Source organism: Nothoprocta perdicaria, unplaced genomic scaffold (genome assembly GCF_003342845.1).
Source record: "Nothoprocta perdicaria isolate Ctin4 unplaced genomic scaffold, notPer1 scaffold_90, whole genome shotgun sequence".
Lineage (NCBI taxonomy): Eukaryota > Metazoa > Chordata > Aves > Tinamiformes > Tinamidae > Nothoprocta > Nothoprocta perdicaria.
Genome location: NW_020456199.1, coordinates 1,607,118 through 1,632,001, shown reverse-complemented (window position 1 = coordinate 1,632,001; position 24,884 = coordinate 1,607,118).

Below are 24,884 nucleotides of genomic sequence, written 5' to 3'. Positions count from 1 at the left end.
TGAAATGTCAAACTGCCRTAAGTGACAGATACTGCAAGGTGGAGTTCATTCTCTGTTAAGATGTTTTCAGAGTCCTCACCCCTAAGAAGGGTTGGTGAAGGAAGAAAAATGCTCTGTCACTTTGAGAAAACAAAATATATATTTTTATATATAGTGTATGTTAAATCTGTAAATTGTATCTGATATTTTAGRCAATGCCTTTGTATGCATACTGTGCTGCCTAATGGCAGTGGAAGACAAAGAGAGTCTTACTTATCTGGCAAAAAATGATGAATGTTTTGATAGCAAAAGGAAGTTCATTTCAATGGACGAAGGACAGATCCAAATAGGATATTAGTGACTATGCTTACTGAGGTCCAAAAGAGGCACCTCATATATCTGCATTCACCGTAGCTTAATGTTTGAACAGCCTGAAAATCAGTAGCTTCTGCTAGTGTGTTCTCAGAACTACTACGATGAGACTTGGGCCTGCTCATTTTGTGTACTGAGTAGTCAGAGAGGTGCGAAGGAGAGAGGAAGCATAGCAAGGACTATGTTGTTTTACTCAGAAATACAGAAACTAATCTGAATAGTGTTAGTGGGGCAACTGCAGACGGTTAATTCTTCCTTCTGCTCCCTGTAAATACTCCAAACTGAGCAGGTAGGGTATAAGACATCATATACTCTTTCCTTCCTCATCTCTGTCCATTTCTTTCTATCTTTGCAGATGTTCAATTTTTGTCATTTATTTTCAGCTTATTTTTTTTACTTTCATAAAAATGTAGTCACAGACACTGCTACAAAATATGTATTTAGTTTCATTTTTATCTCAAATCTCAGCATGCTTGTTTCTAGAAACAGCAATTTAACATGTTCTCACAGAAAACAAGACTAAGGATGATATTAAACTTATCTGTATGCAGTGCATGTACAAAGCTGGGGGAATTATAGCAACATTAATAAGAAAAGACTAAACATAAACAGTTTAATCAAAAAATTGTCAGCTAGGAATTTCTCGGCAGAATATAAATATATTTAAGTAAATTTATTTCTAGATATGACTGTAATCACAGAATAGCTGAGGTTGGAAGGGACCTCTGGAGATCATCTAGTGCAAAGCACCAGCAGGATCACCTGCTGGTGATCACCTGCATGTTGCACAGGGTAGCATCCAGGTGGGTTTTGAATATCTCCAGAGAGGGAGACTCCCCAATCTCTCTGGGCAGCGTGTTCCACTGCTCTGTCACCCTAAGAGTTAAGAGTTTTTCATCAAATTCAGGTGGAATTTCCTGTGCTCCAGCTTGTGCTTGTTGTCTCTTGTCCTATCTCTGGTCACCACTGAAGGCAGTCTGGACTCATAGTCTTGACACCTACTCTTGACACCCTTCCTTCAGTTACATCTACACATCGTTAAGATCTCCCCTTCTTCTTCAGGCAGAATAGACTCTCTTCTCTAGTCTGTTCTCGCAGAAGGTATGCTCCAGTCCCTTAATCATCATAGTTGTACGCTGGACTCTCTTGCAAATCCATGTCCCCCTAGTTCTGGGAAGACTAGCACTAGACAAAGCACTTCTGATGTGGGTGGCTTCATCAAGGGCTGAGCAAAGGGACAAGATCACCTCCCACCACTTGCTGACAGTACTCTAATGCATCGCAGAATACCTCTGGCCTTCCTGACCACAAGGTCTTGACTATTGCTGCCTAATGGTCACTTAGTCCACGAGGACCCCAGGTCCTTCACTGCCAAGCTGCTCTGCAGCAGGTCACCCCTAGCCTGCCCCAGGAACAGGCTGTTCTTCCACAAGGGCAGGACCCTGCACTTGGTGTTGTTGAACTCCATAAGGTTCTGCTCTTTCTCCTGTCCAGATTCCTTGGACGGCAGCACAGTCCTCTGTTGTAACAGCCACTCCTGCCAGTTTTGTATCACCTGCAAACTTGTTGAGGGTGACTGTCTCTTCATTCAAGTCATGATGGATAAATTGAACAGGAGCAGGCCTATTAATGACCCTTGAGGGACATCACTTGCTACAGGCCTCGAACTTGACTGAACCCTCTGAACTCTGTCATTCAGCCACTTCAATTCATCTTGCTGTCGGCTCACCCACACTTCCTCATCACAGATCACACTTCTTATGAGGACATTATGGTACTGTCAAAAGCCTTTCTATATTTAAAGTATGCAACCACTGCTCTCCCTTCATCTACCTAGTTGGTTGTCCCATCACGGAAGGTTAATCATACAATACTGAAAAGGTATTCAATAAAATAAAAAGTCAGAACATTTTATTTATTTATTTATTTATTTATTTATTTATTCATTCATTTATTTATTTATTTATTTTCATATATGGCTTCAGAAGGGAGAAGATTGGGGAACCTATCTGGAAGAGATATATTGTTGCATTTTAGCAGATAGTAGAGGAATTGGAGTGAACCTGGGGAATCTCAGGACTTTCTGGAATTCAGTAGACCACACTACAACATGTTGCAATATCTTAAGGAAATTCTAGTTGTGCTGAAAATCTTGCTAGACAAGAGACAATTAATTAACCTAACTAATTTACATAGTAGTCTTTTAACTGGACTTGGATAAGCCTAAAGGGGAGATTTATGGTCTCTTACTTTTGATGGGCTTACCAAGAGCCCATCCAAAATAGTTTCCTTTAGGACCTAGGTTTTTTTTGTGGTCTGGCTGTGAGCCATCCAGTCTTGCTTTCTAACTCATATTTTTTCTCTTCAAAATCCACGTAGAGTTGCTACTTCTGTTATCCATTGTCCTTTTCTTTTTTTTTTTTTTTCCCTGTACTGAGTACCTCCTGAAAAATATTTTTACACTAGAAGTTTAGTCTAGCAAGAAGCTTACTAGCTCCAGATCTTCATCTCTCCTCTGTCTGAAYTGAGATAGATTTCCCCCTTACAGTTCTGGCCTCCAGGTGCCCTTTCCCCGTGCAGATGTGATTCTTATTACTATTTCCTTATAACTTACTCCTTCATTGACCCCTCGTACTGCTTGAAGGTAGGCTACTGTTTGACTCTATATTTACCTCTGCTTGTTTATTTCTTATTCTTTTACATTTTTCTATGCAAGCACACTGTTTTATTTATTTACTTATTTTTTTATCTACTGTTGTCATGAGTGAGCCTTTAGACTCAGTCATAAAAGATCTTTTAGCGTTTAGGGGCTGCCATTGATAAGCTTAACTCATTATGTTTGCAACAATATTTTCCATAGAACACACTGTGAGAATATTGCTAAAGAATTTGAAATATTGCATAGGAATATTTCTGTGAGGCAATGAGGGCTGAAGAAGATTGTCAGCAGATTTCTTTTCCTAACAGAAAAAAAGGTATATACAACATACTATAGGAGAAAGAGTGCTGAAAGGCAAGAGCTTTCCATGAAAGAATTTTGCATTCTTGTTAGTATTAGACATATATCCATTGCAAGCATGTAATATTTTTATTTTTTATTTTTTTTTCCCTTCAAATCTAAAGACTGCACTGTTTTGATTGTAGGATTTTGTTCCAGCTATTTTTCTTAATGGTTATTGTGGAAAGAAGGCATGCCTATGTTGCTGACATTTTTGTTAGAGCAGTGGAAAACACAGTTCTTAACTTTTTCAATTGGTGATGCAGCCTTAGTCACTGTCAACAAATTGAACAATGTGGGTGACAATTTTRGGTTCTCCTTGTAGCATCCTATAGGAGTTGAAAGATTAGGGACATGCCACTATTTTATATAATCAATCACTTCTGAAATACTGGAGGAGCTATTAGCTGAACTAGCTTCTACTTCTGGGGAAGTCATCCAACAGATTGCTTCTGCAATGAAATGAATAAAAGAAGTGTCCACACCATATTTTAATACACATTTTACCATTGCTTCTTGAAAAGAAGAAGAGAATTTGCATCATTCTCAGAAAGGATCCTAATCTAAAGGGAGCAAAATAAAAGGAGCATTCACATTTATAGTGGGACATAGTCAGTGAACAGACTGACTAAACAAGTCATTGAAAATCCAATGCTCTGTCTCAGATGGTACAGTATATGCATTCAAATCATTGTCGTGAATGCTTCACTGACGGATTTCATACCAAATTCTTCAAACACAGAATGGTTGAGGTTGGAAAGGACATTGAGATCATCTAGTCCAACCCCTCCTCTCCAGCAGGGTCACCTACAGCATGTGGCACAGGGAGGCATCCAGGCGGGTTTGGAAGATCTCCAGAAAAGAAGACTCCACARCCTCCCTGGGCAGCCTCTTCCAGGGCTCTGTCACCCTCACAGTGAAGTTCTTCCTCATGTGAAAATGGAACTTCCTGTGTTTCAACTTGTACCCATTCGCTCTTGTCCTGTCACTGGCCACCACTGAGAAGAATTTGACCCCATCCTCTTTGTATCCTCTCCTTGGGTATTTGTATATGTACATGATAAGATCCCCTCTCCTCAGGTATTTGTACATGTTATAAGATCCTCTCTCAACCCTCGCATCTCCAGGCTAAACAGGCCCAGCTTGCTTAGGCTTTTCTTACAAGAGATRCTCCAATCCCTTAACCATCTTCAGAGTATAAACTGGACCCTCTTTAACACAACCCAAGGAGTAATTTAAAAGCTTTTCTGGATTTTGAAACCACTCTTACCAACTGAAGCAATATTTACTCTCCAACCTCAAATGTTTGACCTTCCTCACTTGTCTTTTGATATTATAATTTGACTTGCAAACAAAGAATCCAGCCGATTTCTCTGTAACTTCTATCTATTTTTCTCTGACTTTGGAACGAAAATTTCTCCATAAAAGGACATAGAAGAACCTGACTCCACAAATCAAGGCAAAATAAAAAAWTTCTATATATTTTCTGAATACACTGATCCAAGCACTGAATTGGATGGTCTAGTGCTGTCATCAACATATATGAAGTAAAAGCTATACAGAGAAAAGAAGAAAATCCTTTCTTAAGTAATTCATTAGGGATTAGAATTAGCACAAAACACAGAACATATAAATTTGAGAAAAGACACCCAGAAAATAGATCCATTTCAAAGAAACCTACCTAAAAGGCACTTAATTGACACTTTCCTCAGACATTAATTTTCCTCATGGAGCCAGTTGATATATGTCCACATACAAAGATGTTTATCCTCAAAAGAAGCAGAATGAACAAAGCTGAGTCTCAGTGCAGCCATATCCTTAGGTCACAAACATTTTAAGCAGACAAACACCACCAAGCCTCCAGACAAATGGAAATATACCACAGCGAGCTCAGCACAATGTTATGAGGCTCCTAGCTAGGCAAATACAGTGTTGTGCAGAAGTGAACAAGGAAAGCCCTTGTAGTGTCAGCATTATTGTCACGTGGATATTGCCGGACACTGAGTGGACATAAAGCCAGGTGTTTGCATATTTGTTAGAGTCATGAGTGTAGTCTCAACATTTTTATCTCTGTGCCTGCTAGTCCTTGACYGCAGGTATCTGAGTCACAGATAATAGTGGGTAAGCTGCCAAAGACACATCTTCCAGGGAATTATGTCCTCAAGGCTGCACCTGTTCCTTCATTTAAAACCTGAGCAGAGTCTGTGTTCTCTGCTAGACCTCTATAAAACAGTCTATTCTCCATGTRGTTAGTATAGATATGCAACGGATGCTTAGTTTTCTTCCCATACTGCTATCTAAAATACTACTTCCACACTTTACTGCAGAAACTGAGGAAAATCCTCACAAGCCTCAAATGTCATAGTTTAAATGCTCTAACCTACTCGTCTCTTTAGCACTGATGTCCCACCAACTGAAACATTATTAGCCCCCTGCAGGCACCTCAAGAGCAAACTATCCTCATTCGTCAAAGAGTTTAGGCAATCGTAGCAACCTGCTTGCTTCACCACATCAACCACATCAGCCCTGGTGATTCTGCCTGGGGTATGTCTTTTGTGTGACCTACATGTTTATTAGATTTCTTGWTATATATTGAAATGAATCATACTTGTAATTATTTTCCTTTAAAATGTTTGTGATATTTTCTTTTATGAAAATTTCCTCATCTTCATATTGCAATCCTTTTAATCCTTTTTTGTTTTTTTTTTAATGTTTTTGTTGTGCATATGGTTCTTTGATTTCAAGTTAAGATAGGGATCACAGCCCTGATGACAAATCCTCATCCGAAATCAGTCTCATGGATTCTTGGCAATTCTGAACTACAATCTGGCATGTATCCTCATTCTTTTAATAGATTTGGAAGAGGTATATGGCAGCAATAATCTAAAATTTGCATAACCTCATAGAATAGAGATATCAAAATTTGATACCTCTTGATCCATCTGCTGATGGATGCTTTACCTTACTTACAATTCCTCTGCCTATGGCACTGATAGTGGAAGTCTATGTGGAAGTGGCTTAGGACACTTGCTATCATGAGTTTCAAAGGGAATAGGTTGTAAATCCATGTTTCTAGAATAACTCTCAGAAAACTATTTTTTAGGTTGCCTTCTTTTGAATGATCTAAAGTATTAAACTGTGGTCATTGGAAAAAAATGCCCCTTTCTCTTCCTGTGCATAATACTGAAAACTAATAGAAAATATTTATATGAAAAAGCAAATGCAGAGAGTTTTATGGAATAGATGATTTAAAGCAGAGATGGAGTTAATGTAGAGTATATTGACTGAATCTTCCCAAGGAATTTTTTTTTTTCTTTTATCTTTCTACCTGGGTGGAGACTAAATGGGACCCTCCTGAGTGCTGGAATAAGGCTTCTTCTTCAGCTTTTGATCACCACTTCTAGCAGGCAACCMACAGATTTAAGAAAAGGTTTTTAATCTGGAAGAGAATGTCAGCTGAGTGCACCCTAACCATCAGGTGTTAGATAGTATAAAGACACACAGTCATTAATACATTATTATTGAATTGCTATTTGGCACATTCTACAAAGCTCCTGTGCATAGGATATGTCTTATGGCTAGATCTTTCCTAAAGAGTATATTATGGTGTATCACCTAAAATTTGTCTCTCATCTTTATCTTAAAACACAAGCCATTTTCTGGTTCTGAGGACAGCGTATTCATGAAAGTGAAAGATGGTAAGTGACCATTAATCACCTTTATGCAAAGAAATGTCTTGCAATCATTCAATATTTCCGTACTTTATCCAGCCGAAGGATAATCTCCAGGAGATTGACACTTTTTCCCTTTTAATTCCATCATAGTTTTCTTATATAATCTTTAGCAATATATATGCATGTAATTTCATTTCTGTTTAGAATACCTGAGAAATAAAATCAAATGAGCATAGCAGCATCAGCTTAATGTAAAATCTTTACCCTGTRTTTCCTCATTAAATATACCATAAAAAGAAAGTAGTCTTAAGATACTTGGTTCTCTCTTGCTATCTGCAGATAACATTGTTTTCACTGTTATCTTCTTAAACATTTTTTCCCTCACTTTTCTAAATAAAGAATAAAAAGCAGGGCTCTTTTTAACTTTTCTACTTTTCATCTAGATATCCTATTTAAACCCTGGAAAGTAGCCAGAAACAAACAAACAAACAAACAAAAAACAAAACAAAACAAAAAAAAACCCTCTCTCCACTGTTGCTTGTGCCTTGCACTTATGTACATTTTCTTGCACTTATGTAAATTTTTTTTGTTGTTTTTAATTTCTATTTTCTCTTTAAGTTCTAATATCTGAAGACCAAATAATCTCYACACCCATGATCCATTTAATGCCCCTGATGTTAGTTACTTTCTGTTACTTAAAATAAATAGTTAGTAATAATTAGTTTCTCTGTTTGCACTGATTGGGAAATTACATAAAATGATAACAGAATCAGATCTGCCATCATGAAATCGTAAGTTTCCATCTGATTCCACCTCCAGCTTGCCCTCCATGGTCCCACAGCTCAGTAGATGAGGATATAGATAACCTGGTTTATAYCAGGACAAGACTCAGATGTATTCACTCACTGGCACACTTGAGCTGTTTTTTATTGACCATATGCGTGTCTCTAGCCCTTTCTAGATGGATTGAAAATGAGTCACCGTAAATAATGGCAAAGAGTTTGTCAAAACATTTGCCATGCTTGTGCAAACAGGAAATGTGAGGTGTTTTTTTTTACTTCTAACACATTTTTCTTTCTATTTACATGAGCTAGGAGCACATACACAATCAACGAAAAGTTGATATATTGCATTTTTTTTTTTTTCAAAATCTGATAGCACTCTCATTTTGCAATCAGATTTCTGTACCCAGAAGTTGAGAGCTGTTTAGACCTTCTCCAGTTGTCCTCTGGAGCCTTCCAATTTCTGAGAGGTTTTCACAGCTCCATTTCTCTGCACAGAGTGTTTCTTTTCATGTAATTTTTTCCTGGCACCATTGGCTCTTCATGATTACTCAGAGCCAGGGAGCCTGAGTTCTGCTTCCTCCAGTGTTTCACTTCTGTCTGATCAGAACTGTAGAACATGATCCCCTGCACAAGAAAACAGAACGTTTCTAAAGGCTTTTCTGAGAACCTCTTACCTGTAAGATCCTGCTCAGAAGGAGAACACGGCATCATTATCAATCAAGGAAGTGCCACAGACCTGCAGGCTGGGAAACAGATGCAGGAGGGTTGTACCAGGATGATTTTGCATTTTGGATGTCTATACAGGAGTGCCTCTTGAGCTGCCTGAGGAACTGTTGGATCTTCTCTCAGTAAGTGTTGAATAAATGCATATGAAATTTCTTAGAAGTTCTAGCTGTGAATGCTCTGAGGGACCTGTGGAGAGCTAGACCTTGAAGAATATGGGGTCAACTTTTCAAAAGATGTAAGTACTCATGGAATTTCAGAGAAAAACAAAAAGAAAAAACAACAACAAAAAAGTCCTTAATTATCAGCAAAATGATAGTGAGTGAGACACTGAGGTATGTAAAATATTCCACTGGTAATTTGTTGTTGTTTATATAGAACAATTTGAAAATGAGGGCCTCTGTGCTTGGAGATAAAAGTACTGAACTTAAAGAGCAACCTTGGCATATCCAGATTGACATTATACCTTTTGCTAGCTAACTAGATTCATGTTTATGTCCATGGGAAAGGAAATATGCAGAATAGATATTTTTGCAATTTTTTTCCAGTGTGAACCACCTAGAAACATGATAGAAATATGATTGCTTATAAGTGCTTTAGATGATTGAGGCAGTCCTCCTTCCACACTTCCACACTAGAATATGCAGGAGAAATTACTTTTTTTTTTTTTTTTTTTTTTTTTCAGATCACAGCAAATGTGTATCAGTTTACTGGAACTCAGGACCTCATAACTGAGGACCTAGAATTTACCACAATTCCTTACATAAGCAGAAAATTTCATATCTAGTAGAAGGTGCCGTACATAATTAGAAAACCTACCCCTCCAGAAGAATGAGCAGTTTCTGTGGTTCAAATGAAAACTCAGGAAGGTAGCTTCTGTGTAAAAATGGGAGAGTCATTTGCATAAGGTGTTTTTTATTTTGTGTCAGGATTTGAATACAAACCTGGAAAAAAGTCCGGTCTGCTAATATTCTGAACTACAGAAAAGAGTTACACCTCCCTTAAAACTGGTCTTCAGAAAGTTCTTCAATTCTTCACAATATTGCACACCAAGAAAGGTCCCAGTACAAAYGATTTTACAGTTCAGACTGCTGACAATTACTAAATGCTATTAATAGATGGGAGGAACTCTACGCATCACTGAGGGAGCTGCTTATTATATTAAAAAAAATTACTGTATCCTACATCTATCTATTTAGAAACTCCACAAAATGGATAGGAAAAAGACAAAGGTTGTATAAAAGTATCCACCTAATCACATTTTTCCTTATGTCTTTAGCCTAATAAATTCAAGCATTTGCTGTTACTCCGTGTATTAGTAAAACCATCTCTGAAGGTGCAGAGGCTTCTCATGTTCCACTTCTCTTGCCATGAGCTCATATGATCAATCCCAGGCTATGTCTAGAGTGGAAGAAAAAGGTTTGTTCATAACAAATCAATCAGTGAAATCAATCACATGAGCTCTGGTATCCAAATTCCTCAACTGTAGGAGTTATACTTTGGGACTGCTTAGTTATTCCCACAGTTAGCCTGGGAATCCTTAATATCTGAATTAAAGATTAAAAAAAAATCTGAATTCATATCAGAATCTGAATATCTGAATCTGAATATTCAGGCACCTCTAAACCATCTTGAAGTTGTGTCTGAACTGTCCTCTGCAAAGAATATAATCACATGCAGCCATGAGGCAGATGAATACTCTTGTGGAATTGCCCTCTTCAGCTCCCACTTGGACAACATAAAGATATTATATGTGAGAGTGAATGAATGCATTTATCTTCACTAGGAAAACAGGAGAGAAATTTTGGGCAAGGTAATGTGGTCTGTTTTGAAGTGGTCTGTTTCTTAAGTTAAAAAATCAGTGAGTGTGCAAGGTTGTCTGAATTCATGGCATTTATAACCTCAATACTTACTAAGTCATCCTCGAGTTCAGCTTTTTGCACAGTATTCCAAGGGATAAAACAACTCCCAAAGCTGTAGGTTTTTGAGGGATAAATTATATGATGACCCCCATGGATTGCCAGACTCTAGTATTAACTGAAAATACAGAATCTAATATAAAATGCATCCTTAAATGTAAGTAAATGTTTTGGCAAAACAATTTTACATGAAAGTAATCTTTCTAAATGTATATAGATCTGTCTGTCTTTTAACYGCAGGTTGGAAAGACAGAAAATCATTATTTCATATGTCTTACGTGAGTATTATAGGAGCATTTAGCTATTATGAGGCTAATATAATAGCGTTTAGTTATTATATTTTCTCATTCTCTTAATGAGAAAAAYGTGTATACGAGAAACATAAATCCTAGGCCAAGCTTCATGACCATAAGACTCTCAAACTCAAAACAGTTTTGTGCAGCTTCCTCTGGTGATTAAAACAACGCTTTCCAAATAGAAGTTACCCCCTCCAATCATAGAATTATTTCAGCATATAAAAATGAAGCAAATCCCTTCAAAGTGAAACAGTAGGATAGACAGCAAAGAGTAAGGCGTATGGCAGATTCTCCTTCGTGGTACTGGATGATTATGTAAAATAAACACATATATACAAAAAGGGTTTCCAGCACATACAGCAGGAGAATTTGAGAACTGATGTCTCCAAGACTGATAGAAAAGATGTTCCTCCTTTTTAGCTTCTAGGTAAAGGGGAAAATAGTCCTGAGCAACTTAAACTTTGATATTTAACATTCAGAATCTATTCTATATGAGGTCTTTTCTGCAGCACAGTTGTACTTTGAAAGCATTAAAGTAAATTTTAAGTTATTTCAAAGTTAACTGCCAACATATTAGTCTATAGGCTACTTTGGTAGTGATTTCTTTAATCACAGGATTACAGATAATTATCAGGGTTGGGTGCATCTTCAATATGAGGAATCTATTTAACAAAATTAGTTCAATTTGCTATTATCAAATGGAACATGAACTAGATTCAAAATTTCTCTGTGCACTTGAAGATATTACAAATAGTTATTCCAGTGTTTAGTGCACACAAATTTGAGCCAATGGATCATTCATGAATTATTTGCTATGCTATTTATAATTTATATACCCAAGTCTCTCTGGTATAGCTTTCTGATGGTAGCCCCTTCATTGGATACAAGAAAATGTGAGGAAGCAAAAAGAACACATGATTCAACCCTCACAGAAAGCAATATTTGTAGATATAAATAAGTACTTATTTATGCAAGAATCTCTGAGGATATGCACTTTCCACAGACAAAATTGTTAGTGGAACAAATGTTTGTAAATGACACATGAAAAAGATACGATACTATCCGAATCTAGTTGTATGCTTGCATCTATGCAGRTATTGATGAATACCTGATCCTGGAACCAATCAGCCTCATTATCATTATCTGCTCTTTGCTGTTCCATTTAGCCTTAAGTGTGTAGGCCTTCACTTAAACTAAAGATCTTTTACTAACCAGAGTGCCAGTGGCTTCATAAGACACTGCAATGTCACAGATTAATAGCCGACTTAAAAGCTGACATAAATCTGAAGTCCTTCACTAAGGTGAAGTAACCCCAACTGGGATGCAGATTAATTTAGACCATGACAATGAACAGACAAAATATGTTATATTGTTAGAATGCTTAGACATTTTCATTGTATTGATTTCCTGTTAGTGTCTTGATGAGTTTTGACATACACAGTGGCAAATGATGTTACCTTGTGCTTCTTTTTAACATAAAAGAGGACGTGTACATTTTTATATTTTAAAGTATAGCTAAACAGGTTATTTCCCCCACAGGCTACTGTTGCCCTTTTCCATTGGTGTGCAAGTTTTCTTTCAGTTGATTTYCTCCCCCATGGAGATGCCAGAATAGGAATTTCAAGAACAAATGACTAGCATACCTGCTATTGTTTTGATTAATCATATCCTTTGCTTTTGAATAGAAAGGATGCATCATCATTGCTGCTTCTTCAGTCCCATATGACTAGGTTAGGAAAGACGGAGGTCTACAAGCCTACCCTGGATCTTAGGGTTTGAGCATCATGCAATAGTCAGCGGCAATAATCTTGGAGGTTTAAAAATGAGACTTTTAGACCACTGGAAAGGAATGGAATGCCACCCAGCCGCAGGGAAGAAGAAACCACAGGACATACCAAAGATTTATCATATGGAAAGTATTCCCTGCTCTGAGTGCTAGAAAGTCTTCATAACATGCCTCTGGAAGTTGCTACTACTTTGGCAAACAGAACCTTTTTTAGAAAGTAACCCAGTGTTATCTTTGCCTTAGAATGGAAAGCTAACAAACCAGTTGCTAATTACTTAAAACAGCTAGCTCCTTGGGAAATTCAATAATGCATGACTGAAATATCACATTGTACAATTAACTCTTTATAAAAATGTCCTATTCTCTTCCATTGTTTYGCCTCCATAAATTGAAGTAAATGTTGAGATCAATGAATAGGTAAGGGGAAGCAATACAGATAAAAACCCAGCATCTTCAAGATGAATTGCTGTTGTACAAAATAYCATGAAAACACAGAAAAAAAGGCTCTTTTTATGCAATTCAAAATGGCTTTTTTAAAAACACTTTTATTAAAATCTCCTATTCACCTCACAATTATTTATCAAGAAGAAAAAAAAAAAAAACCTGACCAACAATTCTTTTTTCTTTTTTCTTTCCTTTTTTTTAAGTTTGGGGAACACATCATCCAATCACAAATAAGAGTAAGTACTAAGAAATTTCCAAAGCCAGCTGCAGTGAATATAAAATAGTCAGAATGAAGAGTTAACAAATGAGCTGYAGAACAAAACTCTCTTTTTTAACGCAAATGATTTGTTAAGCAATAGTAAATTGTGTATGAAGTCATGCCATATTTGTGAGCAAATATAAAAGCTATATAAAAGCTAGTTTCTCAAATAAGCTAAACACATATAACTGAATAAGTTCTAATCATGTATAGGTAAATTTAACTTTACACTATACCAGCAGCCAACACACCCAGGCTTCTAATAATGAATGAGCATTCCATGCAGCCTTACCCATCATGAGAATTTCAGCTAGCTATTGGCTTTTTCATATGTTAGATGGGAATTTAGATATAACTTACTTTTTTTTTTTTTTTTTTAACAAAATCAGTGTTTTGCTTTCTTATTTATTTTTTTCACACCTTGTTAAAGAGATAAAAAAAAAAAAAAAGGTTGTGAATTTGCTGGTGTTTTGTGTTGTTAAAATATAATTCTGATTTAACTGAATCTTTGAAATCACAGGAAATCAGAAAAATATTATTTCTCTAAACATTATCCATTATCTTAAAAGTAAATGTCAGTTACTAAAACAAAGTCAATAATCAGTTGTATTTTTGAATAATTGTAGAAAACATTTAAGCTGCATGTATGAGCTCAAAAATATCCWCTATTTTGTTCCCACACTTTCCTGATATGACACAAAATGTAACAATTAGAACATTGATTATGAAGGAATCAGATATACTTTTCTTGTAGAAGCTAATTCTGAAGTGACCATTTGAAAAATAAATGCCTGTAAAAGCTAGTAACTTTCGTGTTCTCCTGTGAGCCCCACTGRAAACTCCAGGATTGCTGAAATCAGCTTGCAACTGTGAAGTGCAAAGTGATGTTTTAGCCACAATATATTTTTTGGTTCTCTCTGCTGCCTGTGAGCTTTTGATTTGSAGTTGGTCCTCATTGTGCTTTTTACTTTTACTCTTTTGAAGGGTCAGCTTCTGCACTGGACCAATTGTGCCATTATCTTAGTCACCTCCCTTGTATCACTTTCCCTGTAGAAAATGCGAGCTGACAGATCTAATGATCTTGCAAAACAAAAGCCTTTGTGATGGCACTGGGGCTCTGGGGGTAGTGTGCTGTTTGTGCTACCTTTGACACCAGCTCCCACGGGCTGGGACTCCAGCTTGCTGCAGCTGTAGTGTCTGTACTACTCCGCTATAAGCTGCCACCAAAGCATGTGCCCTGCGCTTCAGACAGATGGAGCAACGCTGGTCATGCCTCCACTGTACCCACACCCAGAAGAGAAAAGAGGCTGTTTAGTGSTTGTCTTCCAAATAATCAGACGGGGGAATGCACAGGTCTTGGCCTGAGTATCAGATTCACTAGCATGGATAAGAAGCACTATTTTTTTTTTTTTAATTAAAAAGCAAATGTAAAGAATGATTTCAACATCTTATGCCGTATACTCCAGATTTTCAGGCAATTTCTAGTAGTCATAGGTGTCAAATGTAGCTGAGTGAAACATGGTATGATCCATTTGAAATGTTTTGTAGAAAAAAACACACTAGCTTAATTTGCTCTCGGGCACTGGATTGCAATGGTTGTGTTTATGGACACTTAATTCTTAAGTGCTTGCTACAGTTGTGATCCAGGAGACAGTGGACAGCTGCTAGAGTCTCAAAGAAAAGTCTTCTAGAGTCTGCTTTCCCCACACATATAATTAAGACCATTTCTGTAATGACTCCTTACACAGCAACCCCAAATCCCCATTATCAAAAGCCTTTCTGAAGATGAAATTTGTCCTGTAGTATATCCAGTGGTCCTGTGGTTTGCACAAAAGAAGCCAATGGCTCCTTTTGCGTTCTAAAAAGGGACATAAATTATAAAGGCATGCAAAGTGTGCATTACGACATGTGTTCCTTAGTGCACTATTCGGTTAGGAAGAAGCCCAAACCTGGGCCCTATGAGGGTACAATGCAGGGTGGAAATCGCTGCTGCTTAATACACTGGCTTTTCACATTTTAGTGCTCTTTGGCTGGACCACTTGTTCAGAGATCCTTTGTCTGAACATGAAACTGAACAAGGGGAAAAGGGGAATGATGTTGCTTAGCAACAGCTCTCTCTTTGGTCAGGTAGTGTATGATTATGAGAAAGAGAAAGCTGTAAATTCAGTGGATTTGGGTTCTATCCCCCTCAAATATACATATATATGTATATATATATATAGCTACATAATTGAGCCTCTTCCTTTTCAAAATATTAGATTACAGTGACTAGATTCTCCAAAATCTAAAATACAGCAYTGGTCAGTACAAAACAATATCCCATGAACAGCAGGAAATCTTAGCCCAATAGTACATTTAATTCAGCTGCTACCCTATATATACCCTTGTAACCACTTCAGAAGTATACCTTTTAAAGAACAAAAAAGTGTATTCAAACTATATAATTAATTTATTTTCCTTTATAAGTTTTACTATATGAAAATACAAACGTATAGTTAAAAATAAAACATAGAATAGCCTTTAAATTAGCAAGATATTTGAAATATTTTATTCTATTTGTATTAATAGGGTTCTGATTATTTATGTTGTACATAAATATATATTGTACATAAATATTTACTTATGTAAAGCTATACATATAGATTTWTATATATATTTATTATTAATGAGTAGGTAGTGAAAAGGATGTCCATCAGGAATAATTCCTGTCTTTAGATATCTTCATTGTCTAACATTTGTTAGCAGAGGGAGTAATAGTATTTCTTAAATAAAACATGGCATTATTGTACTGATACAACCATGTAAAAAAAATCTATGGATTGGAAGTTATCATAGCAGCACCAAATACTCTAAAGTCAATACCATTAACTCTGGGTGCACAAAATAAACCATTTAACCCATCTACCCTTAATGAGGAACTTTCTGTTTTTCCAGTTGTACTTCATTTTGAAACTCAAAGCAGGAACTTATTTTGCACTCTAAATAGCTAATGTGTTCTGGTCTTGAGTCTGAGTTGAGCTTGAATTTAAAAGGAAACACAAACATCGTATTTCTGAACATATGCAGATAAATTCCAATTCTTTTTGATTGTATATGAAACATAAAAAGTATGTTACTGTTTTGAAGAGACCATTAGCAATCAGTTGTATGGAGAAGAAAACAGCTTCAAAAAATAGCAATCAAACTGGCTTATCTGCATCCGTATTGTGTGAATCTCCGTCTCTGTCAGAATGACTCCTTTGTGAAGAATATTATTTAATGACTAGCTGTTCCAGGAAAAAAAAGAAACAACAACAAACTCATTCATTATTTTTTTTTTTTTCTGTGAAATCACTGTATCTTGGAACAGAATTCTGGTGGATAGGAAAGTACACTCAAGACAGTTCTACATTTATGTGTAATCAACCAAGGCTTATGGATCTGTTCCATACATTATATTTTTTGATTTGAAATTTCAGAGAGTTTAGATCAACCTAGTTAGGAAATAAAACAGGACAAGTACAATACAATATTGTAAAGACTCTCTACCCACTCCTTTTCCTCATCCAATGCATTACTTCTAGAGTATCTCTCTACAAATAGGTATTTCTTAAAATAGGAACAAAGAAGTAAAGAATTGTTAAAGCAGCATATATGAAAGTAAATAACAGCAGCTATTCTAACTGTTTTATTTCTAGCAAAACAACAAAAAAAAGTAATTATTAGTACCTAAAACACATTTTCACACAAAAAAACTTAGGGCTAGGAATAATTAGATACATTCCCTCCTCTAGCAACAAAGGTGCAAGACATTCATTTTTATTAAATGATTTTGTATGATAACTTATGGGAATTGTTATGAGTAGATAAAATACCAGGATTATGTATGAACAGGTGTTGCCAAGTAAACAGTTTCAGCATTGATCTGAACAGACTGCATGGGACAAAAAATGCTCAAGAGGGTTACAAATCTATCCATACTGTATCATTTTTCCTTCTGCATTTCATGGCTATGATAAGTATGCTTTTGGAACTGCAGTGTGACAGAGGTGAACCATAGGAAATTGATTCACACCTTAAGGTTCAGTGGATGGTTCCAGGGAAATTACACACTTCATTACACTTAAGCACAGAGAGATGAACAATAATGAAATTCTAATATGAGGTAGCCATAGGGTAGGGATTATTGACATAAAGAGTAGTTCAAGGAAATGGCTTAGGGTTTTTTGGTTGACTAAGCAACAATCAATGTAATGAGTTTTAGCTAACTCTTGATAGGAAAATAGTATAATAGAGTTGTATTTAAGTGAAAAAAAAGTCAATGTTGAAAAAATTACATGTATTAGAGTAACAAAAGGGAACTGCATAGAATACTGACAAGACAAGTATATCACCTCTGTATAATGCTGAGGTGAGCTACAAATAAAGTGACAGCATTAATGTGGGTTATCTTGTTTTTTGTCAAATGCATTCACATGCTAGAGCTGCATTAACATGAGTTTTGTTTTTAATAGCAGGTTTGTGTTTAATAAGGTCTGTTACAAAGTGTATTCCACTTAACTTCAATTAATTGTAGATGTGGGAGCTTCCAGGCAGCTGGTAACATCCTCAGCAGCATTTTGCACTAAGATTTGTATATGAGCTCACATTTTTATCTTAATTTTCTGGCGTCAGCAAATTTAGTGTATGCTTATATAAGTTACAGAAATATGCTGGTAAATCTGCTTTTGGAACCTAGCTCTCTCAAGATTTAAGGATGCAGTTTTCCAAAGATTTTAAAGGCAGTCCTTTAAAATCTTTGGAAAACTGCATCCTTAAATCTTGGGGTATGAAAATCCAAGCTGGCTTAGCTATATAAGTCCTTTTATTCTCTTGGAACACCTCAACAAACGTTTTTACAGGCAAGTGTGCTTAATTACTTTGTCATGCTCTGTGTTTTAAAGGTGCCTGAAGTCCTTCTCTATCCCATGGGCACCAAAGAACAGAACAATAATTTATCATAACCTTGTTGTCACCTACACGATTATGTGTTTTCCTGCAGTATATATCTGACATTCTCTTTCTAGAGCCTCTTTGGATTGTGCTGAGCTACTAAGATGTATCAGCTGCAGATCCCTGATCACTGTCCAGTGGAGAGAAGCAGAAACTGGCCTGAATCTGCAGAAAATTCAAGAGAATTTGGTAGGAAATATTTTCTGCTCCTGAAAACACACTGATGAAATACTGATCAAATATGATGATTCAATAGTTATATGTTCTTATTTTAAGTTCTTTCAATTCCTTATGGTGATTAATTATTTTGGTAATATTCAGGAAATACAAATACAGGATCTCATCCTCAGCTGACAAAAATCAGCATAGATGAGGGGAAGTCCATAAAGAAGGAGATATTTTTACCAGGAGAAATTAACCATTATTCTTCTTTTCCTTACATAACTGTCTTGCTTTCTTCCTTCCTGTTTAATTATCATACTCTCTTGTTACAGTCAAAAAAATCCTGGATATTACTGCCTCCCTCATCCTCTTTCACTCCCTTCTATAATTTCTCTCTCTCTCTCTTTCTCTCTCTCTCTCTCTCTCTTAAACACACACACACACACACACACACCCTGACACACCCACACTATAAACTGTCTTTTGGAATGTTCTCTAGGGGCTGCTGTGAAATCCTCTGCACACAGGTAAGGCACCATTAGTTACTGGGTAATTCTGCACGGACCCATATGACCTTGATCTTCCTTTCACAGAATCACAGAATCAAGGAAGGGTTGAGGTTGGAAGGGACCTCTAGAGATCATCTAGTCCAACCCCCTGCTCCAGCAGGGACACCCAGAGCACGGGGCACAGGGCAGCATCCAGGCGGGTTGGGAAGATCTCCAGAGAAGGAGACTCCACAGCCTCCCTGGGCAGCCTGTGCCAGGGCTCTGGCACCCTCACAGTAAAGAAGTTCCTACTCACATGGAGATGGAACTTCCTGTGTTTCAATTTGTGCCCATTACCTTTTGTCTATTAAAATGGTAGGAAAAAAAAAAAAAAAAGATAAAGAAGAAAGGTGTGTTCTGTAGGAAAGAATTTGTGTGGTTATAGTAATAGCCACATTGGAAAACAAAGTTGAAGTTTCGATTAATATTAACAGACTCCACATTAAAAAACTGTTGCAGTATTTGAATGTGTTGCACACTTAACCTGAAGTGAGATACTATATAAAATAAATGTGCAGAATCAGTGATGTGGAGAGTCTTGATGATGGCAGCAGCTATAGTGGCATTATTAATTACATGTCTTGAACCTGCATGCACCTGCGCATACTGGAGTTATGGGAGAGATGTCCCCTAATAGCAAGTCTTTACTTAAGTCACTGTTTTTGTTAGTTGCAAATTACCCTGTAATCAGAATTTCATCCTCTGGAACACAGAAACATTTCAGTAAAATAAGTACCTTCAGTCCAGGATTTTAAATCAATGTCCGGAATATTTTTACATTTTACAACAGATTTTACAATTTCCTTCTTCTGTTTCTCACTTTGCATATCACACATGCACAGAAACTGGCTGATGGTAAGTCCACATTCCAGGGTTTCTTACCATGATAACATTCAAAAAAGCCGTGAGTTGTTTGTTTGTTTGTTTATTGCACTATTTGATGAGCATTTTTGCCCATCTGGGCTGGGCTCATATCTCAAGTCTACTTGCTTTCAGTTCTGAGTTACAGGCTTGCTATCTATTGCTCCCATCCAATGTGCATGTATATATTGGAGGTCAGTTGAATGTGTTTAGGCAGTGCACGTGAGCACGTATTCTCTTCTAAAACATCTCCTTTGACAGTAGCAGAACCAAGCTGTTGAAACTGCACATTGCAGATGCAATGCATTTGCACAAAGCATTGAGTTGAATACATGTCAAAGGCTAGGGATTCTGAATGTTCACAGTAAATGCTATGTATGCTCTGGTGCTTAAGGGAATATATTACAGATTCATGAAGATGTGATATTAGTTCATTCCACATCCAAAGGTGCTTAGTGAGGCTGCTGGAGTCCCAGGCAATTCATCTTTCCGCTTTCCCTACAGTCACTGTGTGTTCCCATGCCTTAATATAAGGCTTGCTAGAGACAGGAGGAAAAGCCTCCTATTTGAACTTAGCAAGTCTTTGCTTGCTAGACACAGCCAGAGTGTGTGTAATACATCTGAGGAGTTACTACCTGCTTTTACTCAGCCTGCTCTTTACTAGGTTTATTCACTCCAGACAGTCTAGAAACATTTCCCAGATGGGCTGAGCAATGTCCTTAACCTACCCAGAGGGTAGAAAGGGAACCTGATTCACTTCATCCAAAACAGGAGAGAATAAATGCCAGGTTTTCAGACATATTGTTGATCTGCTGTAGAGAGGCACCTCATGCAGAGAGTCACAACCAAGCAACGATCCATCTTCTTGAACAAATTCTGTGAGTATTATTGCAGGAAGAAATTAAGCCTATCCAAGCTCAGGTTTTCACTTAAAAAAAAAAAAGAAAAAAAAAGAAAAAAAAAGAAAAAAATCAAAAAATCCCCTCTGTTGGCTTTTGTGTAGTCACAGAATAGAACCTGTCATAAAGAAGATTAAGTCTAAGGGTACTCTGGTCAGTAAAAAACAGGTGAGATTAACGTATTTTATGCTGGATCCATTCATTACCCCCCAGACCCTTACAAGTCTGAATTATTTTTCTGCTTCCTCATAGGAGAATTAAGTATAGTGGGAAGGAGTATTCAGTACAGTCCTTATTTAGATCCAAAAGCTCAGTGTCCTTCTTTTAGTCTGTCCATGAGAACAGTGAATACCAAATCAGTCCTTCTCAGATTTAGTCATGAGTAATCTAACCTCCCTAATGAGACTATTCCTTCATTTTGCAAAATACATTAGGGAGAAAATATTGCTGTGATGGCATCTTTGATTTGCGTTTTTGTCATTATTATATTTTAACATGTGCCTCCCTGTGATCAGAATAAAACATATGACGACTTCAATTTATAAAAGACATGAGGATGGAAACGTAAGAGTTCATCTGTGAAAAATAAGCACCTAATCTGTCTGTTAAGCCCAAAAAGTGTCAGAATAAATCTCATGCAAACATAGCATTATAAACTCCAATCTTTGTCTTGATCTTCTCTGCCTTTTTTCAATTCTGAAAAAAGTGAAATGCCAGTTAGGGCTCTGGCTGCTTCTCTGGGCACTTTGCAGTGGTCTCTGCCAAGATATGTGCTTGTATAACATGACAGAAAAAAAACTTCAGAAAGAATTAGTCCCATTGCTGCTTCTGGAACTGCTGAAGCTCTAGAGGAGGACCATATGCTAAAAAGAGCAGTCCCAGATCTAGGGCCAAAAGCATGTGGAGCTTTGATCATGGAAGGGATCTTCATCTCTGCAGCACGCTTTCTCTTCGTGCATGCTTTCTTAATTGCAAATCTCCTGGACCTTTTGAGGTTGGTTTGCAATTTTTATCTAATGCTTTTTTTGTTTGTTTGTTTTGTTTTTGTGTATCTGACCCACAAAAATCAAAATCATAGATATCTTTCTTTTGTTTTCATCTCTGTACTTTGAAATATATTCAAGAGAGAGCATCTGAGTACTTAGGATTGATCTTCAAGCTGCAGTTACAGGATCTAGCTTAGTAGTCAGGTCATCCCCAACATTACATTGTTTTTCTATAGACTTTCCAAAATTTCTGAGATTGTCTTTGTTATGCATGTCCAGTTATATACTCCATGAAGGCAGAGAATTGCCTTCTGCAGGTGTTCTGCAGAAGCTCTGATATATCTCTGCACAGTTGCTGAAACGTCCCTCAGTCCTGGTTCTCCTGCAAGGGGCAAGGAAAACAAACCCCAGAGCCCCAGGCATGTACTGTGTTCTTCTCACCCACCTTTTTCTGCTCTAAAGTTTTCTGTTGGCACTTTTCAAATGACTTCTTGAATCTTTATTGAAAAGCCCCAGTATTTTACAATTGGAAAAAAAATCAATTCAATTAGGAAGTAGAGATTTTACTGCTGGAAATTGAAACCAATCATCTGCAACTTTTCAGCTTTAGATTACAGGTTTCGGATATAGAAAATCTGATCACCACAGATATCACTACTCAAAATCCAGGGCTATGTTTATACAAAGTATTGTCTGCACTCTGAGTGATTTAGCAATCTTTGGTTTATTAACACACACTTTGTTGCCTACAGACTTCGCTTTAACAAATCTATTATCACCATTTCTTTGTTTCCTTACCTTTCAGCTCGGCATTCTATATTCAAGGAGAGCAGAATGTCTGCAGAAACAGCTTAAATGTTGTCCTTTTCCAGTGGAACATCCTTCTAGTTTTACCTCTTCCTTCCATTCAGGATTCTTGTTTGCAAGTAATATTGCAGCCTTTCTTCCTTCCTTCCTTCCTTCCTTCCTTCCTTCCTTCCTTCCTTCCTTCCTTCCTTCCTTCCTTCCTTCCTTCCTTCCTTCCTTCCTTCCTTCCTTNTCCTTCCTTCCTTCCTTCCTTCCTTCCTTCCTTCCTTCCTTCCTTCCTTCCTTCCTTCCTTCCTTCCCTTCTTCGCTTCTTTTCCTTTGCAGAGAATTCAATAAGAGAAGTCCCATAAACATTTGCATAATCATTGTGCCTTTAGTATTCAACACTAAATACATCAGTTTAATTTCTTCTGTTGAAAATAACAAAATTCTTTCCAAATGGAATGTTTACAATTAAACCTTTTTCTAGTTAACACAAGGTCTGCCTTAATTAGCATTCCTAGCAAATGATTCCTAGATATGACAAAAAAATAGATTTTTTTTTTAAATTATATTCCCCTCCAAACAATTTTGTTGCATGTATGCTTTGTGTTAGAAATTTGTCTAAAATTTATAAGGAATCACTTAAAGATTTCAAGGTATCACTTTGTTTCTGGCAGTACAAATGCAGATTTTCTGGCATTACAAAAGTGTATCAGCAGCATTGCAGTTCATGGTGTGTAATTTACTAGGCTTGCCACACTCATTTGACAGCATATCTGCAGCTGAGTGTTGCTTTTCTTGCACATACCTGCAAGTAAATAACAATTATTCTCATTTGCATAGAGAGAGAACACATCCAAAATATATATTTTCTACACTAAAGATGTTGGCAATATTTCTTGATATTTTCCCAATTTCATATTCCCAGGGCTAAAAAAAAAAAAAAAAAAGAAAAAAGAAAAAAAGAAAAAAAATCCAGCCCTTGAAATGCTTTTGATTTTCTGTTTTGTTTTCCACAATCAGTACTCATAGCAGGCTTGCTTGAAGGAACAGGACAAGTGGTTAACTTCATAGCCATTAGTATTTTAGTATTCATAAATGCAGACAAGCACTACTCTTTTTTTTTTTTTTTTTTTTTTTTTTTTTTTTTTTTTTGGTAAAGTAATTGTTTTAATTCAATTCTTACTATGTTGAGAGTTATCCAGAATATGTCACGGCCTTCAGTACAGCATTCTGTTTTGAGGGCTTGCATATTATTCACAAAAGTGAATCCTACAGAAACAGCCTTATGTATGAGGCACTCCATTAGAAGTGACATTTGTGCAGAGGAGCTCAGGTTTTTTCCCGTTCTTAAAATCACTCCCCAAAGTTTCTGCTTGTGGAAGTGATAACAGAACTTACAGAGTTCAAAGCGTTTTTGAATGGAGTGCTAGGTATTTGGAGACGCCTGCAGCTAGCTCTGCTTGGCTGACAAGTCGTCTCCGGTTGCCGCGCCGGAGCGGTCCTCCGCTCTGCCTGCTGCGCTCCTCGTTACCCACAGATCACTTCAGGTTGTTAAGTGTGCAACACCATCTGCACGACGACGTCTGCGGGCAATTACTGGGTACGTTTTCACTTGTAGATCTCTACAGTTAAGTGCTTCTGCTCGGGAGCGGGAGCGGCCTGCAGTTTGTAAAGTAAAAGTGGTGTTTATCCCTCTTGAACGGGTACATAAGCACTGCCTCTTATTGACTGCTGTGGCTATGTTAAGCACAACCAAGAAGCATTTGAACAGCAAACTTTCCTGTCAGGATGCACAGCGTTATACCAGTCCAGAGGGGGATAGGAAAGGAGACAAACGAACAAACAAACAAACAAGACAGAAGTACGTTGCTCCCCACAACAAATACTGGAATATGCATTCCTGCCAGAGGAACCAATTTATCATCACCTCATATCATACACTTCACATTAAAACTTCTCTAAATCATCCTGGTTGAAAAAGGCATCCCCAGCATCCTCTGTGTGTTATTTTCTGGCAGTCGTGTGCATTCTGATGTTTCCCTGTGGGGAGTGCTGGAAAAGCTTTGAGGGAATCAAGATGAAAACATCATGAAGTAGTCTTTTAATTCCACAGTGTCACATTTAATAGTGAGTGCCATCTATCTGATGAAAGATACAGTGTTGGTCTTTTGAGGACTTTAATCAAGCCATTATATTTTCCTGATTGCAAAATATTGTTTTCAATTAACTATTCCTGCATTTTTTTTTTCCTGCCCAAAGTGGATTGCAGGAGCAAGCTAAAAGATACCTAATTTGAGACTCCATTTGAAAGTCGTTGCACAGAGGATGACACAGACTGGCACCTGCAGACACCCAGGCTTTGCTGACTAGCAAGGCTGCTCTGCAAGCCGTGTTTTACCGTGGGGACTGCACAGGTGCAGCTAATCAGGC